This window comes from Rhea pennata, chromosome 6 (assembly GCF_028389875.1).
Source record: "Rhea pennata isolate bPtePen1 chromosome 6, bPtePen1.pri, whole genome shotgun sequence".
NCBI classification, from domain to species: Eukaryota; Metazoa; Chordata; class Aves; order Rheiformes; family Rheidae; genus Rhea; species Rhea pennata.
In genome coordinates this window covers 22645108-22655791 of record NC_084668.1, presented here as the reverse complement: position 1 = coordinate 22655791, position 10684 = coordinate 22645108, and positions in this window count along the sequence as shown.

Below are 10684 nucleotides of genomic sequence, written 5' to 3'. Positions count from 1 at the left end.
GTGAAATATTTCCAGCATGTTTAATACTGTATCTGTTCAGGCCAAGCAAATACAAATCGTTAATAGTGCTAAATATTTATGATCCCATTTTATTGGCTCTTCTATGTTTTGGAAGGGAATGGAACTATGTCTCATTTTGACTCATCCCTGTCTACTGTGTTTCTGCTTTCTGTATATGTCTGTTTAAACATTATCAACCAGGTCTTCCTCCCCATCCCGCGTGGAATAAGCTGTTCCCACCCAGCAGTAGGTGTTAATATTTCTCCCTTGCGCATAAAAGGAAAACAGAGGCAGCAGCTGTCAGGATCATCTACCTCCACAGGGGACTGTGGCATCCCCCCCTTCTCATACCGTTAGGGGCAGCTGTATCACAGCAGCAAAGTCTGGCAGTTTAAAAGCTGTCGGATGTTTGGCCACAAAATATGACCCTAATGTCGTATGACCCATGATGCTGGCCCCCCGGGTGAGGGCAGAGCAAAGGGTGCAGAGGGTTTTTGGGGTCCCTCCAGCCATGCTCTTCCTCACGCTACCTCTGGCTAATCCTATGCCAGCCCACTCTGTTGCCCTTACTGTGGCGACGTTCCTTGTAGCAGAGGATCACAGCTCATTCTAGTGTAATACCTTTGGCCTCGGTTTTCCTTTGTGTAATTCCACTAGATGTCAATAGACATACACCAGAGTGAACTCGCCCTTTTGGTTTTAAGTTAGATTCCAAATTACCTCCTTATTTATGCTGTTAAGAGAGGCCATCATCAGATTACACCCTAACTGTATAAATTAGTAATGTTGTAATCTATTAATGGCTTATTTTGTTGCTCTTTTTCTTTAAGGGCAATCCCACTAAATCCCAGGAATTGGTCAACTGCAAAGTAATAGCAACCGTTACTGAACCATCAATTCAACAGCTGCATCTTCTAAAATCAAGCCCAGAGACCAACAAATAATACAGCCCTCATAATGCTAGCTGCAATTACAAGGTGGCATACAGAGCATGGGTACCTGTGGATCACATAACAAATATCTTCAATGTTTAAGGTCATTAAAAAGTTATTTGCACCATGTGGTATACAGCAAAAGATATTAAAATCAAGATTTTACAACATTTTATATATTGTTTTAACATTCTATAACAGTTATAAATTGTCCACACTATTAGAAAGTGATCCTTATTTAAGATAGCTAAATATTAAGGAATAAAATGGGTGAAACAAAGATTAACCTCTCTAAATAATTCCTCTCTATATCTTTCACTGGGCAATGTAGATAGTAATATTTGCACAAATCACTATTTAGAGAGGTAATATATGCTAGTAAACATTAAAAAAGTATTTCCAGTACCTATAGATGTAATGTGAACATACTACTAGAAAAATCCTATGTATTTAAAACTATAGAAATAAACAGTTATGGGCAGGTAAATATTTAAATATACTTCCCCATTAAATGTATTCCTACAAAATAGCATATTGTAAGCAGGAACCTAGTTCAGGTTATATATAGTGAATGTCACTTAAATTCTGCTGTCAAGTAGTATCTTGGTTTCTTTCGATTCTTTACTGCTTTGTAAATGGCTCACTCTTCAGCATGCTCTTTGTTTGCTTTTTGCTGGCTGGGCAATTTTACTGGGTTTGAATTGTCCCTGTACAGCTCTCCCTTGGCACACCACCAACCAGTTCATCTCTCTTTCCCTTTCATTCGTGCCCGAGGTGCCCGCCACTGTAAGGGTGTCTAAACTGATTTTATTTTTTTTCGACAGGAGTTCCTCCCAGTCAAACACAGAGGTAAAAGACTGGTCTTGTAGCCTCACAGAGGAACATTCCTGTTTTCTACCTCTCTCTCGCACACACGTGCACACATGTGCAAGCGTGCGCATACGCACATGCACACACGTGCGCACACACACACGCTTGAGTGGGTCTACTGTTCCTTTGAGTGGAAGTGCCAGGAATATACAGTGCTAGGAAGACAGATATACAAAGCATAATTTACCTTTAAAAAAATTTTTGGGTGTCCTGTAAGTGAAGAATAATTTGATGTTGCTACCCCTAGAGATGTAGACATGTATGTGAATTATGCCCACACAGAGGTTAGCTAGCTAGGTATATACATGAATTAGTAGTTCACCCTATAAACCCCAAATTGAGGATGTGTTCCTACATAGGGATCACTTGCATATTGGAGCTATTCTATTTGATTGGGTTTTTTTTTACTAAAAAATGAGACAGGAAGAGGCATTCCTGTAAGTTCAAGTCATGTACATTTTTCTGAGCATCCAGCCAAGTCTCTATGGCATACTCACTGATTTCAGTTCCTTCTTTTGGTCACTTTTGCAGCTTACTGGAAACAGCTCTGGACTGAGCTGCAGAGTAAATGAAAGAGTCTCCAAAACCCCTAGAGAGCATCCATTCCACCTCTGGAGTGCTTCCAGCACACCAGTAGCTGTATGGTTACGGCACTGCTGTGTACGGACAAGGAACATGAGATCTGAAGTCGTTCAGCGATAGCTAAGCATAATCATTGACATTACTGTCAGAGACTTTCTGGGAGAAAAAGACAACGTAAAATTAGACTTTTAGGGAAGACAAATTGTAGCAATTATGAGCCTGGTAGCTCTTTTTAAAGTAATGCTGATGTAGTCAAAGGGAAGAAATTTTGTTGGAAATTCTGAGTTTACTCTCAGCATGGGACACGACTGCAGCACTGGTTCCAAGGCTGCAATCCAAATGTGGTGTGTACTCACTTAATAAAACAGAGGGAGCTGCCTGATGGCAATTACAGTTCTCACAGCTAGGGAGCCAGGTCAAGCACAAATTAGCAATCTGACTTCTGATCACATCTTGCAAAAAGGCAGGCACGATACCCTTTGGAAGTCAAGAGAATATGCATTGCATTATGCTATATGATGACAAGGCCAGTAATAAATTTAAACTTTAAATAAATTTAAATAAATAAATCTAAATAAATTTAATTTAAATAAAATTTAAATTAAATGATTTTAAACATATAGAGTACTCACATTTCACTAGACTAAAAACAACTTAAAAACTCCCTAGGATTTTTATTTTCAGTGTTTACAGCAAGGAAAATAAACCTGGTTCTTTTCAAGTTAATAAAGTCTCTCTCTTGAAAAATACATTAGAATAATTGAAGATCTATAAGGATGCAAAAGAGTATAAAGAAATATAATGGCCCTGAAATATAACACAATGAAGTAGAAGTAGAAAAAAATGCAACCAACATAAATGAATGCACCAAATTATTGGAGGAGCTTACCTACTGCCAAATTAAAACAATATATTTTTAAAAGTCATAGTTAAAGCCAAGACAAATGGGTCTAAAATAGCAAAGGACTGTGTGAACTACTATTATTAAGAAAAATTAACAACACTTTAATCCAACAGTTATTAGTAAGCAGTCAGTTTTTTGGAGATGTCAAGTGCTCAATACAACAAAACCAAGAGCTGAGCAGATCTAGGACTGTGCAGCGGTAAAGCCTGTTTCTGCTAGACCTGGAGGTCACAGCAGTCAGCTACAGCAGCTGTAGGCTCTGAGCCTGTCAGTTTGGTCCTGGATTCGGCAGGTCTGTCCTCCAGCGGCTCTGGAGATCAGAGCAAGAGGAGGCGGCTGTAACTTGCAGAAGGCTCCAAACCCCCATGGCTGGCAGGGAGCACAGGCAGAGCCTGACATGGGGCCCCGCACACCAGGGACCGGTTACGCTCCTTCCTCCGGCTGCCACCGCTGCCTGCGCTCGCAGGGAGCAGACGGTGGGACCATCAGTTCTCACATGAACTAGAATGATACCCTGCAGAAAGGTAAACACGCTTAGGAGTTCCACGTGATAGAGATAGAATCATCAATATAGATGCACAGCACACCCACAGGCTTTCATAGGTAAGAAAAGATAATTTACTTCTTCCTTAATGATATACTTGTTCAAGTTATACCTCAAGAATCTTTGCAGATTGTTCTGAAAAGTTCGGAAAAGTCCTACTCAAAATGGTCAACATCATGCAATACAATTAATTCTTTTTCTGATACACACACAGTATGCATGTGCACATGTCCTTGTATGTTTTATCAAAAACGTTAAAAAACTAACAAATACACATAAGAACTCATGGTGTACTTCATCAGTTATTATTTTCAGATGTGGAACAAATTACCTAATAAATAGCAGAAATACAGTATGTAATGTTTTATGTTCAAACCTTTCTATGACTCATTATGAAACCACACACCACCTTTCTTCAGTGGGTGGATCTGCTAAAACAGAGAACCAGAAAGTTCATCATTCTTTACTGGTTCTACTCAAAACTTTGGCTTACATCTTGTCTTTTCTTCCAACTGTAATTTTAACTTTGCTTTTTTCAGATGTCTGATTCTGCCAGATGCTCTAATGAAGCCCAAATTGTTCCAAGCTGAGCAGCCATTCTTTTAACCTCTGTTTTCTGTTGGTACTGGATCTTTTCATTTCATCTTCACCAGCTTACTTGCAGTTCTTGAGTGAGTAGTACTCCAAATTCATGTAAAATTACCCTAAACACGGTTGTTGCAATTGCAGATTGCAAAACACTAAAGAAAATATTCAGGCAGATACCATTATAGTGACCTCAGTGAGCTCACTGTGGTCCTAAGATTGTATTGGTTAGACAGACATTACATAAGCCAAACAAACCTTAATAATCACATATATGATGCAATAATCTTCCACAATTTTATGTGGTCCTTTAGATCACAATGTATACATACTACATTAAGAGGATGAACTTAGTAAGTTTCTTTGCAGCATTGATTTTTCTCATGCATAGTTTGCTGTATAAAATTCTGTAACTGCGAAAATGAATGGGTCTTTAGAAACTTCATCCTACCTGACCGATGCTCATTCTACCCTAAACAATCAAAATCAAATCTGTGTTTCATATTATTAAAATCAATGACAGTTCTATGAATAGATCATAAAACAATTATTCATCAATATTTGTCTATATCATGAAAAAAATATTTTTACTGCTATGTGAAATTCAAAATATATTCTTATTTTTCCAGTATATTTGGTATATGAGCAAAGAATTAAACGTATGTTGCTTGTCATAACAATGGCAGTTTACTGCAGGACATGGTCTAGACCCCAAACTTCTGAGTCATCTCTTGATGTTACTTGTTTATGTGTGTGAATGTGTGTATGTGTGTATATGTATATATATAATACATGTATGTAAAACACCAAAAGCTTTGCCACAAGAATTTTACATTCATATAGTTTTTACATGGGGAAAGACTTGTATTTTGAACTTACTATGCTTAATTCAAGTATGGTTAGGAAAAAACGTCTTTCCCTAATGTTATGGCTTTCTTCTAAACTTTGCATTACAACTATTTTATGTTCAAACTTAATTTCTGCTCTACTTTAACTTATCTACACCTCTGTTTAAATACATTGAATTTATTTGATGTCACTGCATTATGCATAGCCTTTTTTTTTCAGAATTCAAGAATGTCAGTACTTTTTTCGTACCTCAGACTTAGAATCTTTTCTCTTGTTGTCATGTCAGAACATGGTCTTTCATTTCCAAGAATGAGAAAGATTCATGCAATCCGTAACAAGACTGCCATTGACTTCTGTGGCAGCAGGATTAGGCCTCCCTCGTACACTTCTACAAGGTGAGTCTTACAAAAATCTTAAAATTTCTGATCTTATTTATTTGTGTTTCAAGGAGACATTTTTGCTATAAAAGACTACATTGTAATACTTACTATGAAGGTCGCTGAACCCTCTTTCAGAAGAAAATCCAGTTCTGATTGTAGTGTTCTACTCTGATAAGCACACTCACAGATTTCCTGCTACACAAACTTGAAACACCTTTTCAGCCAAGCGCACAGGATCTGGTACTGATTCCACAGAACCTTGTCATAGACTATGCAGGCTTGTCCTGTCGTCTCTGCACCATTTCTTGCCAGACGTGGGCAGAAGTGCTGAAACATAGCACTACTCAAATTACTCAAAGCATCTTTCAGCCTAGTCCTGTCATATATTTTTTATATAAAGAGAAGTATTTTTTCAGTCAATGTATTTTTGATTGCACAAAGGTAATAGAGTTCTGATCACACAAAGATTCAAATGTGCTTAATTAACAAGTACTGAGATCAACCAGTGGCATTGCAAAGTATGCAAAGTTAAGCGATATGTGCAAATCCTCCTGGGATTAAGAGCTGCATTACAAGAACATTAGTTTTATAAATATATCCATTAAATAAAATTTGCATTTAATGATGCATTAAATAGCATCTTTTTTTTTTTTTTATCAGAAGGGCTTGATCTTGTTCCTTTTGCGCATTCCAAAATTCCTGTGTCTTTTCTTGGGACCTCTGTATGAATAAGTTAGATGCAGCTTTCAGAAACCATACAGACAGGTTTTTAGGTTCTCTACTTTTCAGCACTTCTACACAGTACAAATATTTTGATAATACTACTCAAACCAATTGAGGTTCAGCGTTTGACTTTCTTCCTAAGCCTGTGCAAATTCTCGTTCAATTCACAGCTAAAACTAAATAGTGGCCTTAGGATTTTCCTTACTGTTTTTAACGTGAGGGCTAATGTTGTATGGCTTTTGTCTCATCCTCTTAAGGAAACAAAAGAACTCACAAATTATGAGAGACAAATGAGGCAGTTTTAAGATAAACTTTTATTGAAAAATTAAAACCGGATTGCATATCTTCTTTACAATTTTGACATTTCTTTAACCACAAAACAGAGATTCTCTTTAAAAAATCTCTTCATATTTGTCACCATTCAAAAAACAGGTTATGGACTGAATAAATGATGATTTTAAAATCCTAGGCTATTCTCAAGGTCCCTGGTTCTGCCTGTCAGCCATGAATGGTAGTATCCAACTATGTTCTTTAAAAAAAGGACCTTTGATAATGCAACCAGACTTTTTCTTATTCAAAAGCAGTAGCTGCTGTTGCTTTTTATCCAATGATCAGTCTTTTCCAAATAAATTATGTCTACTAATGAGCACCGCACATTCAGCTAACAGCTTGCTTATTGTTTATTTGATCTGAATTCACCCACCCAAAATTATATTGATTGTCAGTGTGATTTTAAAGATAAAAGTCACTACCTTAGAGTGTATTTTAAACCCCAGAAAAAAGAAAGTTACTCACCTGTAATTGCAATGCTTTGAATTAGTCACCACTTCCACATAGCCAGTCTTTCTGATCTTTCACTCAGTAGTGTATAGATTAAAGCACAGGAAAATTCCAGGTAAGCTTTTGTCTGAGAAGCTGTAACATATTACTCAGATGAAAATTACCTACTGAGAAGAAAATACAGATGAGTTTTCTCATTGATGAACTTGGCTGCTCTTTTAAAATAATCTATCCAAGCTGAAAGTTAACGTGAGCCCTATGCCTGTGGAAGGAAGCAGGTAGACATAATGGGGAAATCCAGAGGCTGATGTTAGAATTAAAAACTTCACAAAATAACTACTTGTGGGTATCATCTGCCTTCAGATGTAAAATTGCAGAAATGTAAGAGAAAATGCAGTGTGTAGGGAGATAAATTTAAAGCCTCTGTCTTTAGAGGCAGCACCTCTGTACTATCTGTCTCACTTCTGACACAGGCAGGAGAGTCCCTGTCGTTCCTGTCTAGCTGCAAACCACTAGTGGCAATGGCTACAACCCCTGATGTGTCTGACCTCCTAAAAGCAAGATACTCCACTAAATGCAGAAGCAAAAGGTTTAGTGAGAAAAACACTTTACATGTGCAGAAGAGAACTAAGTTCTGTTTCCAGTTGCATCACAGGACTGTCCAAGGCTTGCTGTGTGACCTTGGATAAATTATATTACGCTTTTTCCTATAGCGAGTTGCATGAGACTAGTTCTCTTTACCTGATTTATAAGCTTCTAGCGGTATAAAGTCTCATATACTAGAAGTTATATTATATTAAGATGATCTGGATACACAAGCCATGCAGTTAGGATATTAAGGTTAAAGGACTAAGGATAAGTTGGGATCTTAGAAGTTTAGTAATAATGTTGTTGAAATACCATGACCAAGGAGGTGGAGGAAGTTAGAAATTTTCACCTAAGAAGTGACTGAGGAAATCTCAAGGATCATAGTGTTGCTTCTGTAGAAGAAGCAAAATCCCTCACTGAAGCTAGGTCAGTAGTTAGATGTCTTTGCCTTTGTTATTCCAGTTCATATTGTTTCACGTAAACAGCAAAGACTGAGATCTTTTGTAGCTGGTCTTTTGATAAAGTAAAACTGTGACAGAGACCAGACTTCAAGCAGAAGCCTGTGATTCAAAATGTGCAATACATGTCCTCTTCAGAATTCCTCTCCTACTCCTCAAAACAGCTTCTGATGAGGAGCCCTCTAGTTTTGATGAGTAGCTTGTATCTATAAAGAATGGCATTTAATATCATGGAAGCTGCTACTGTAGCCAAAATTCATGCTGTCTGCTTCTATATTGAATTTTACATAAAAAATGTTAAATATTGAAGACATAACAAGATACCAGACAAGGAATAGTAAGGTTTAAGACTCAGAAAGCAAGAAATGAACAGCTCTGTCTTGAGAAAAATAATCTTTTAAAAGGAACACTGAACTGCTGAGATTACTGGGGATTTCATGGCATAAGAGTAATGATGTAGACAATCTGCTGAAAGTCATGATCAGAAAGCCAAAAGAGAGTGAAAACTTAGAATCATTTTTAGATTTAACTCAAATGATTTCAACAAGAAGTTTTATAGAGGGTTGTGGAAAAGGAATGAACAAGAGCCCTAAGAAAAGCTGGGAAGGCTGTGCCATATGGCCTGGCAATTACCATCACAGTTTCTTCCTTCTGCCCCTTCTGATGAGCCAGAGCTGTGAGACAGCATCCTCGGAAGCAACCGGTGAGACTGGGAGAACAGAAATCCCTGCTGGCCATTGGTGCCCTTCTCCAGGAGTGACGGGGGCTGCACTGCTCTCCTGGCACATACAGAAAAGTCTCAAAGGTGGTGAACAGGCTGTCACTACAGTCCTAAATCAAAATGTGATTCTTTACAATTCTTCCGTTGACTATTTCTGAAGTTAATTTTAGTGTTGATTTGAGGGGAAAAGAATCAACTAATTACTGACTTCCATGGACGAGAGCCATAGAATCGTGTATGAAGAGATCTGGACTTAGCACGTCCCATTTATTGCCATGATAATCGTTCTGTGGACAAGGATTATTGAACCTTCATTTTGTTCCACTGCTCTGCCTCCAGTACGGAGTTTTCCACTTGGTAGTATTGATTACCTAATCATTAAAGCAGAACAAGCTGCCGATGACTCTGGTGTCTGTATTTTGAAAAGCGTGGCCTGTTTAACATGCTTGGTTGTGACAAGCCAGCTGTATTTAAAGATTCTGAGATGACTTTTGGTTTTGTTTATTCTATAAGCTCCAAAATGTATAGTCAATTCCATTTCACTGAAACAACGATGCTAGTTAGGATGCTCACAGAAATGCTATAGACCTTCAGGAATCTTGCCATAGAATTTAGTTAAACAAAATTCATAGAGATTAGTTCTGAAATACAACACAATAACAGGGGCCTTGGTTAGCAGCTAGTATTCACCAGAAAAGCATTCAGAACACTGAACAGACATTACAATTAATAAAACTGAAAATTCTATTAAATTAAAGGGATTTCATTATTTGACATTCTATATACAATGTTAGAACTCCTTATAATCAATAAAATTATCTGTAAGTTGTTATTTTAAGGGCATTAATATTTAAATGAAAATGTCAACTAATATTTTTGTATTTTTTCTTTGGTTCACAAATACACTAAAATACCATAAACATTATTTAGAACTTCAGTAATATATAAATAGGATACATTACAAATGGAAGAAAATACAAGACAACTCTTTAGCATGGTAAATCTCTGCATATAAATAAGCAAATATTTCATATACCTACAATTGAACAGTTATCTTGCTGTAAAACTATTACATTTAAATCATTTTACACAAAGTCATTTAACAATAATATACACAATCTACACAAATTAACTTCTAAAAATACAGCAATAATATACCTGTTACAATGACTCTGCTACTATTATCCCCAGATGTGACACTAAAGGGGAAGTACAACTAGTTTACTCAAAGGTGCTCTTAGAGATTGCTGTTTTGTATGTGAAAGAAGCACCAACAATAAGATTTAATACTGTTAAACATTTTCTTTAGCCCCTAAAATCTATATTTTAGAAATATTCCTATATATCTATTTTTACCTGGCAGAAAAGTCTGTAGCACATTATCCACGTCATTAGTTGTTGAAGGAAAAGTTATTTCTCTTAAAGTGGAAAACATGCTGTGGCCTCGATCTAAGTTCATAACCACTTACATTTATTTATATATATATGTATGTATATATATGTATATATATATATATTTATATATATTTATTTATACTGTACATATATACTGTGTAGAGTTCTTAATTCACTATTTTAGTACTTATTAATTTCCTGCTATCTATAATAAGCAAGACCAATGTAAGAGTCAATAGTACTTCAACTTCAAGATAATACATTTTCCCTCAGTAATATTATCTACCAATACATATATGTTTCAGTAGCCTATAGATCTTTTGTTTAAAGATGTCTCAGGAGATTGGAGCTTACAGAAAGAGAATTTCCTTAA